The 10,034-nt window shown below is 49.8% G+C and overlaps 1 pseudogene; it reads left to right on the top strand.

The window, feature by feature from the left end:
- The first annotated feature begins 390 nt into the window (after positions 1 to 390).
- On the top strand, positions 391 to 5,217 carry LOC114118568 (olfactory receptor 5AP2-like; annotated as a pseudogene).
- The last annotated feature ends 4,817 nt before the right edge of the window (positions 5,218 to 10,034 follow it).

Raw genomic sequence — 10,034 nt, 5'->3', positions numbered from 1 at the left:
AGTCCTGAGGGCCACTCTCTGTTCCCCTGAGCCGGGAGCCCTGCCATCAGCTCTGAGTCCAGAAACAGCTCTAGAGAGAACCCCAAAGATGGCTGGAGTGAAGTGAGTCTTGGAATGCCCCGCGTGCCTGGTGGGGAGGATCCTGAGTTCCCACTGGAGATATGCCAGGTGGGTGCACCGCCCGCTGAGGTGGGTGATTGTCCATCGGAAGTCCTCCTGAGTCCCCACCAGAGCTGGTTCAGAGGGCTGAGGTCCCCTGTTCTCTCCTCCTTCCTCTCCCCGGAATCAGGACGCACCCCACCCCCTGCTCTGCCAGCCTGTGGGCGTCTCCTGAGACCCCGCTGCATTCAGGGGTCCCAGCCGCTACATGTTCCTAATCTAACCGGGGGCATGGACGCTAACGTGACTTGCGGGTCTACCCTGTCTCCAGGAGCGAGCTACGCGCATCGACACGCGTTCCCTCCCGAGCTCACAGAATCTGAGGACAGCGAGCAGAGCGAGGCTCGGAGCTGGGGTCGCTCTGCCAAGTCTCCCGACTCTTCCCTGCGCTTTTTGCCCGGTGGAAATGGTCTGTCCACCGAGGAGGCCAGGTCCCGCCCCAGGCTGTGGCACACCCTTCTCTGCGCCGTCGAGCTGCCCCGTCGCCGTTGTTCAGGCCCCAGCCCCCCTCCCTTTCTGAGCCCTCACCGCTCACTGCGACGCCTCCTACCGCAGAGTGGGCACCGCGCAATTTCATCCCCGGGTCCCAGGAGCGAGTCTGCGTCTCAACAATATTTCAAGGTCCTAAACGACCAAAGCCATGCTTTACGCTATTTTGACAATTGCTGTTTAAATACTTTTGAACAACTGCAATTGTTTGAATATTTTTTGCATAACAGAGACTATTCAAGAATTTGCTCTTTGCTGGATACAAAACATAAAATAGCCTCTGCTTGAAAAGTTCTGTAGAGAAACAAAACGACGCGGTTGGGGGTGGGTGGGGAAGGAAGACTCAGAAAGGCTGACCAAGCCCTGTCAAGCGATTCTAAATGCGTCTGTGTGAGTCAGACTCAACCTCCAGCTTAGAGCAGCAGCCACGGGGATTCCAGCTGCGGGAGGGGAGGCCCCTGGCAGGGCTGAGGCAGGACTTCGCAGGCGTCATGGAGGACATCCCGAGGCTCTTCACTAGCTGGAGCCGCGGGTCCATCTGCAAGGCTGTCAGTCAAGGCCATCGTCAGTGAGGATTATCAAAGACGGGCCTCTGAGGGACTCACGTGTTCCTCTGGGAGTCAGGCGGGAGGAGCAGGTGAGGAGGGAACCTAGTCTGTCTGGACAGGGAAGATGGAAAGAGAGAGGGGGCGGGAGAGGAGGACCAGAGCCCTCACTTACTGGGAAGCAGCATGGAGGCGCTCAGCCTAAACCCAGAGCTGAATGACTCTGTGAGTGTGTGTGCTTGTGTGTGAATGTGTGTGTGTGTCAGTGTGTGTATGTGTGAGTGTGTGTGAGTGGGTGTGTGTGGGTGTGTGTGAGTGGATGAGTGTGTGTGAATGTGTGTGTGTGATGTGTGTGTCTCTGTGTGTGTATGAGTGTGTGAGTGTAAGACTGTGTGTATGAGTGTGTATGTCTGAGCATGAGTGTGTGTCAGTGTGTGTGTATGTGTGTGTGAGTGTGTGTGTGGGTGTGTGAGTGTATGAGTGTGTGTGAATGTGTGTGTGTGTGATGTGTGAGTGTGTGTGTGAGTGTGTGAGTGTAAGACTGTGTGAGTGTATGAGTGTGTGTCTGAGTGTGAGTGTGTGATGTGTGTGTGAGTGTGTGTGTGTGTGTGTGTATGTGTGTGTGTAATCTAGCTGTCATCCTATGAGAGAAAAACATCAACATTCACTGTGGACCGGAGACTCATGGACATTTTCATTTGGGCAAAATTAAGCCCTAAACCAAGAAAGTTACAAAAGGAAGAGTGAGTATGGACATCACACTGGTCCCCCCGGTGGGGAAGCAGGAGCCCAGGGCAGGAAGCTGGTCTCACGGGCCGTATTCCAAGGCTGACTCACAGGAGCGGGCTCTGCCACACCACCAGGACCTGGCTTTCAGCGCTGCATCCTGTGACCTGGCTTTAGAGATGCGGGCACAAGAGAGTGGGGAAGGGACCTCACAGTTACTGATTATTCACCATGTTCCAGATATTCAGAGGTTTCTACAGTTTGGCTTTTTCACCCAGGGCACAGAGCAACCCTAAACAGATATATGTTCTCTATTTCATAGGTGAGAAAAATAAAGCTCATGGATAAAGCTTATCCAAGGAGACACAGTCAGTGTCTCAACCGCTGATACAAACAGTGCCACCGTCAGAATTAAGATTCGGGTCTGTCTGGCTTCACAGCCCATGTCCTGTCCACTGTGGCAAGATACTTCCCGTTTACTTTTTAAATATTTATTTGTCTGACGGTGCCAGGTCTTCGTTGCCACGTGTGGGATCTAGTTCCCTGACCAGGATTCGAACCCAGGCCCCCTGCACTGGGAGCACAGTGTCTTAGCCACTGGACCACCACGAAGGCCCCCACTACTTCCTTTCGAAGAAGACTTAGACCTGCTTGGTGTTCTCCTGTATCGTACCTTGCACGGGTGGGCATTCTCAGTAACCCTGTCTGAGTGATGATCGGTTGTCACTTCTGCAGAGGACGCCTGGAGAACTAGCCCTTGCCGCTGGAAACTACACCCCCGTCACCCAGTTCATCCTGCTGGGATTCTCCAATGCTCCAGACCTCCAGAAGCTTCTCCTTGGAGGCTTCCTGCTCATCTATGTCACGACCGTGGTGGGCAACCTGGGGATGATGGCGCTCATCCTCACGGACTCCCGCCTCCACCGGCCCATGTACCTCTTTCTCAGCGTCCTCCCTTTCCTTGATACCTGCTACTCCTCTGTGGTCACACCCCGGCTGCTGGGCGACTTTCTGGCCTCGGGCAGGTCCGTCTCCTTCAAGGGCTGCGTGGTCCAGATGACCTTCTCTGTGATGCCCGCCACGGCTGAGAGCTGCCTGCTGGCTTCCGTGGCCTGCGACCACTGCACGGCCATCTGCCAACCTCTCCACTGGGCTCCGTCATGACCAGGGCCCCTGTCTCCAGCTGGTGGCTGCTTCCTCGCTTTCGGTGGCACTAATTCTGCTATTGAGACTGGGAATGTCTTTGCCCTGCCTTTCTGTGGGCCCAACCAGGTACCGCACTACTTCTGTGACATCCAACCCCTTCTCCGTCGGGCCTGTGCCAACACAGCCACGGCAGGTATGACCCTCTATACCTTCTCTGCTCTGGCTACCTATCTACCTGCTGCCCTCATCCTCACCTCCCACGGCCTGGGCTTGGTGGCCCCCGGGAGGATGCGCTAGGCAGCTGGGAAGGAGAAGGCCCTCTCCATGTGCGCCTCCCCCTTCCTGGCCACTGCCATCTCCTACAGCACCGTGATTTCACCTACGTCCAGCCTCGTGGATCCGCCGATGACACCAGTGGCCAGGTGGTGTCTGTCTGCTGCACCATCATAACCCCCACACTCAGCCCCGTCATCTAGAGTCTCCGCAACAAGGAGGTGAAGGAGGCCCTGCAGAGGAAGCGCGTGCTAAACCCTTCAAGGTTGTTGGTTGGCAAGAGGAAGGCACAGCGTCTTCCAAATCAGACTGTGAACCGTCCTAGCCAGGAGCAGCCTGGTTTGGAAGGAGGGGGAGGAAGTAAGAAAGAAACAGCAATATCATAGTTTGTGATGGTCTTATTTTCCAATGAAGGATATTCATTCTGTAAAAACAAACTTATACAGTTGGTGAGAGAGTGAGTATTCAAAATCAGAGCTTCCACACAAAAATCAGAGCTATTTCAACTACCCCACAGCCACACGCCGTTTATTAGCAGCTCATCATAAGTCTCAGGAAACATCACACCAGGGGCAACACAATTATTCCGGTTTTCCCACTGACTTAGTGACATGGGAGTAGGCTACAGGGGCTCGGTTCTTTCTTCCTGTTCCAAAGAGAAAGATGGCCTGGATAGAAGGGTCCTTATTTCTCACTGCTGCTATGTTTTGATGAGCTGTCCTGTTAAATAAAACCTCAGATCAAAACAGAACTTTCCCCATACATCTGTTTCTCTAGACAGACATTTGTACATCTTATAATTCTCCAGAGTGTATGTGTGTGTTTGTGTATGTGTGTGAGAGAGAGAGAGACATTTAGGCAGCTACAGCATTGTCTAAGATACGGTGCTTTAGGAGGCTGATCCAAAAAAATTCTATTTTAGGAATTCCCTGGCTGTCCAGCTGTTAGCACTAGGTGCTTCCACCACAGACGGCATGCCTTCCAACCCTAGTGAATTAAGATCCTGCAAGCTGCTCAAGGCAACGCCCCCCCCAAAAAAAACTGTCTATCTGGCCTGAATACTTTTAACTAAACGTGTAACACAGTGAATATATATGTTTTAGAGAATCATACAAATGAAAAAGCTGAATTTGACCTAATTCAGGGTTGAATGCTGGACTAGAAGGCCTGCTCCTAAGCTAACATAAACTCTTCATCTGCACTGAGTCAGATTCACCCTGATAATCAGAATCATTTAAAAGCCTTTTTTCAGATCTATCTTAGGGCTGTTATTCTAAATTTGAAAGTCTTACTATACAAATAGGTTTATCATTTTTTAAAAACAAAAAAATTAGCAGAAATGTAAATGTTTAAAGAAGGAATACTGTTTAAATAATCACTCCCTGCATGGATTATGATAGAATCCCTAAATGTTATGAAGACAACATAATCCAGGGAAAACAGCAGGTCAGAACATCTAGAGTGTGATAAAAGTGAGTAACAAAAAGTCTGGGAAAGTATATATATAACTGAATCCCTTTACTGTGGACCAGAAATTAATCCAACATTGTAAATCAACTATACGTCCATCAACTAGACTTCAAATAATTATTTTTTAAGTTGTATAGAGCGCTTTAAATTACCTGGCCTGAGGTTGGATCATAGCACTTCAACCCACGTGCCATTCACCTGAAACCCAATCACATGGATTCAACATAACTGTAATGGAGACTGGGGAATATAGCCTTCTTTTTAATCCAGACATAGAAAAACTAAATGATATTTCATAGATATAGCTTTGCCTCTCACTGGCCAGTTGGGCAGCTGATTACACCATCATCTGTTTGAAGTCCTAAAACATCACCAGATTAAAGCTGAAATAAACTGCTGGTTAACTCATGCTTCTGCATAATTGAGGCGGACGGTTTCTTTGGGTGGGAACATCTAAGCGCCCTTTGCCTGTGCTGAGCTACTTCTGTTGAGTGTTTTTTTGAATCACAGACTAAGTTCATGGTGCCCTACAAGCAGTAAAATTGCTAGTTGACAGCTGCCTGAGGTTGGAGGTCGCAGTTCCCTTGAATCCTAAAACTAAATAATGGGGCTTCCCTGGTAGCCCGTGGGTAAGACTCCGCCTTGAAACGCAAGGGACACGGTTCGCTCCCTGGTCTGGGAAGACCCCACATATGCGTGCACGCTCAGGCTCCTCACTCGCGTCCAGCTCTGTGGCCCTCGGGACCACAGCCCAGCAGGCCACCCTGTCCATGGGATTTTCCAGGCAAGAATACTGGAGTGGATTGCCACGCCCTCCTCCAGGGGATCTTCCCGATCCAGGGATCAAACCTGCATCTCGTCAGTCTCTTGCCTTGGCTGGGGGGCGGAGGGGGGGGGGGAGGGGCGCGGCCGGCGGTTCTTTACCACAAGCACCACCTGGGAAGCCCTGCAGGCTGGGGAGCATCCCAGCCCATGGGCCGCACCACTGAGCCCGCATTCTGGGGCCAGTGAGCCTCAACAACCGAAGCCCACTCCCCTAGAGCCTGTGCTTCAGTAATAAGACAAGGCAGCTCAATGAGCAGACCAGCATTGAAGGAAGAAAAGCCCCCGCTCAGAGCAACTAGAGAAAGCCCACGTGCAGCGACGAAGACCCACCACAGCCAATAATAACAATAAAATTAGTTAATTTAAAAAACTCTCTAAAAAGTCTCTAAAAAAATCTTTTTAATAAAACTCATAAGGCACAATCTGGTAGTATTTACTAAGAGGGACCTTATCTAAGTTTAAACCCTGTAACATATCACCCAAGAGTGGGTACACGCAAACACCTATATTCCTCAACGGAGAATGAGAAATCACAGAAAAGAAAACGTTTTGAAAACACGAAAGTCAGAAAACAAAAAGTGCAAGATAAACGTGCATATGATACGTCTCTACTCAACTATACCAATGCGGAACATATATTCATACTTTTAATCTGAAGAGGGGCAAATCAGTGTCCTGGCCCATTTCCCGTCCTATCCTCAACATCTAGGACAATGCCTGATTGATTATAGCCACTTGTTAAAATATGCTCCATCAATGAATGGGCCTCTACCAACTTGCTCCTCTTGGACCTGAGGCACGGTCATCCCCTGAGAGCTTTTGAGAAACGGAGAATTTGGGACCCCACCCAGACCTACCCAATCAGAATCTGCATTTTGACAAGACCCCCAGGTGACTGGGGCACACGTTAAATTCTGAGAAGCGCCGATACGCATGCCACAATCGAGCTCTAAACTCGAGAATAAGCAAGGCATGCAGCTCTCCTCCGAGGGCTCACAGTTTACCCGGGAGCACAGTCCCAGCAGAGGCGAAGGGGGACAAAACCAAGAAACGACAGGACCATGTCCTCTTCCTCAACCCCTTCACCACCGTCTGTGACCTACATCAGTGCAGTTCAGTCGCTCAGCCGAGTCCGACTTCTTGCGACCCCACGGACTGCAGCACACCAGGCTTCCCTGTCCCTCACCAACTCCTGGAGTTCACTCAAACCCATGTCCATCGAGTCAGTGATGTCATCCAACCATCTCACCCTCTGTCGTCCCCTTCTCCTCCTGCCCTCAATCTTTCCCAGAATCAAGGTCTCTTCCGGTGAGTCAGCTCTTTGAAACAGGTGGCCAAAGTACTGGAGTTTCAACTTCAGCATCAGTCCTTCCAATGAACACCCAGGACTGATCTCCTTTAGAATGGACTGGTTGGATCTCCTTGCAGTCCAAGGGACGCTCAAGAGTCTTCTCCAACACCACAGTTCAAAAGCATCAATTCTTCGGTGCTCAGCTCTCTTTATAGTCCAACTCTCACACCCATATGTGACTATTGGAAAAACCATAGCTTTGACTAGATGGACCTTTGTTAGCAAAGTAAGGTCTCTGCTTTTGAATATACTGTCTAGGTTGGTCACAACTTTCCTTTCAAGGAGTAAGCGTCTTTTAATTTCATGGCTGCAGTCACCCTCTGCAGTGATTTTGGAGCCCCAAAAACATAAAGTCTGCCACTGTTTCCACTGTTTCCCCATCTATTTGCCATGAAGTGATGGGACCAGATGCCATGATCTTCGTTTTCTGAATGTCGAGCTTTAAGCCAACTTTTTCACTCTCCTCTTTCACTTTCATCAAGATGTAAGTGAAACCTACATCAGCGGTCCCCAATCTTTTTCTCCCCAGGAACCGACTTCATAGAGGATCATTTTTCCACGAACTGGGGTGGCAGGATTATTGCAGGATGGTTCAAGTGCATTGTATTTGTTGTGCACTTTATTTCTACTGGGGCTTCCCTGATAGCTCAGTGGGTAAAGAACCCGCCTGCAATGCAGGAGACCCCGGTTCGATTCCTCGGTTGGGAAGATCCGCTGGATAAGGGATAGGCTACCCACTGGTAGCTGGTAAAGAATCCACCTGCAATGCGGGAGACCTGGCTTCAATCCCTGGGTTTGGAAGATCCCCTGGAGAAGGGAAAGGCTACCCACTCCAGTATTCTGGCCTGGAGAATTCCATGGACTGTATAGTCTGTGGGGTCACAGAGAGTCAGACACGACTGACGAGTTTCACTCATTTCTATTATCACTATATTAGCTTTACCTCAGACCATCAGGCATTAGATCCTGAGGTGGGGGACCCCTGATCCACCTTAAAATGAGCGTGAAGAGGAGATTCAGTGTGAACAAGGGCATCGTGTTGCCTGAGGGTGGGCGGATAGGACGGCAAAGTCACTACCATTGTCTTAACCTTGGGGGGAAGAGTTGCCATCCTGGGTTAACACTGTGTATGACTGCGGCGTCCCTTCCCTTCCACTTCCTCCTGGTAAGTGGACAGTCACAACTCTCGGCTACCTTTCCGAGGCCCCCTTCATGCAGACACCGCCATGTGAGCAGGTCTCACCGAAGGAACACGACTGGAGGAGACATGCCATGCCAAGGATGGACTTTCTAGAAGTCGGGGGGTGTTAGGACTTCTTGATTCTCTTTCCTCTGCTGACAGGTGGAACGGGGAACTTCTAAAGGGCATCGCAGAGACACAGGGAAGGAACCTGGTTTCCTAAGTCGGTGGAGAAATGCTGCCTTGTAACTGGCAACAAAAAATGAACTCTTATTTTGTTAAGTCACTGAAATTTACGGGTTGTTAATTAAAGCTGTTAGAGTTTCCTTAGCTAAAACAAGCAACTTCTGGGTATTTGGGACTTTTCACAAGCTGGGAGACCCCTCTCCTTACACCCAGGCAGGCTTTCTGGGTGCTTCCATCATCTCTGTATTGATTCCAGCTTCCTACACCCAGGAAGAATACCGGTCAAAGTGAAACCTCAAGTAAGCCAGGTCAATGTCATTTCGACAGCAGCAAATTTTTCCCTAGAAAGTACTATTTGTTGTGAGCCGAATGTTGCTGTCTTCCTCTTACTGCTGAAGGAAAGAGGATCTAAGTTAGGCAACTGTTCCAACGTCTCACAGCCTGTGAGAAGACATGCAGGATCTGGCTGGCCGATGAACATCCAAAAACCTTCCCTAGCAATGAGGGAGAGAAAAATTAAAGTCCCAAGATACAGCTCTATACCCTCCAAAGCAGTGACATTAAAGAGCGGACAATCCCAATGTCGGGCGGCTCTGTGTGAGCTGGACTGGCCACTGCTGGGAATCGTTGCTGCTCTTTGGCCACTGAGTTGCGTGGCGTCTCTGTGACCCCAGGGATGGCGGCACGCCAGGCCGCGCTGTCGTCCACCATCTCCGCAGTCTGCTCTGACTCGCATCCACGGACTCGATGATGCCATCCAAGCACCTCACCCTCTGCTGCTCCCTTCTCCCCCTGCCCTCAGTCTTTCCCAGCATCAGCATCTTTTCCAGTGAGCTGGCTTTTTGCATGAGGAGGCCCAAGTATTGGAGCTTCAGCATCAGTCCTTCCAATGAATATTCAGGGTTGATTTCCCTTAGGATGGACTGGTCTGAGCTCCTTGCTGTCCAAGGAAAATCGACCAGTGTTTCCGTATCCACAGAAGCAGGTCACATGCAAGTGAGAACTCTGGCAGCCGGGCGTTCCCTCATTACAGAGGTGGAGACAGGCACATGGGCAGCTGAGAAGGGGATCACCACATAGCTACCGTTGGTGATGACACCTAAAACCACTGCCGGAACCGGGATCGAACCAGGGATCTTTGGATCTTCGGTCTAACACTCTCCCAGCTGAGCTATTTTGGCTACTCCTTCTTCTGAGAATAACTGGCAACAAGTTAAGAAGTTGAACATATACGTACTCTAGGGCCCAGCATGAGCAGAATTCCTATAAAACCGAAACTCTCGCACCTTTGCGTTACGAAACATGTGCCTGAAATGCTTATAGCAGCTCTGCCTCCGTTGGCAAAAATGTCAAAGCAGCACAGATGCCTGTCAACAGTAGGCACGGATAAACAGAATGGAGCTTATTCATAACAGAAGCGAAACAGCAGCAAAAATAAATGAACCACAGGTTCGTTTCTATTAAAACAACACGCCATTCACTCCATATCATTCCGTATGAGTGTCTCTAAATGAGTGTCTCTAAAACACAAGGTTACGTGAAATAAGAAAGTAACAGAAGAATGCATACAGTATTATTCCATTTATAGAGTTTGAAAACAGGAAATGACCCAGCAATTACTCCTGGTTATATGTATCCAAAAGAAATAAAAACACTAATTTGAAAAGATACGCACACCCCAGTG

Source organism: Ovis aries, chromosome 15 (assembly GCF_016772045.2).
Source record: "Ovis aries strain OAR_USU_Benz2616 breed Rambouillet chromosome 15, ARS-UI_Ramb_v3.0, whole genome shotgun sequence".
Classification (NCBI taxonomy): domain Eukaryota; kingdom Metazoa; phylum Chordata; class Mammalia; order Artiodactyla; family Bovidae; genus Ovis; species Ovis aries.
This window is presented reverse-complemented; position numbering and strand designations above follow the sequence as displayed.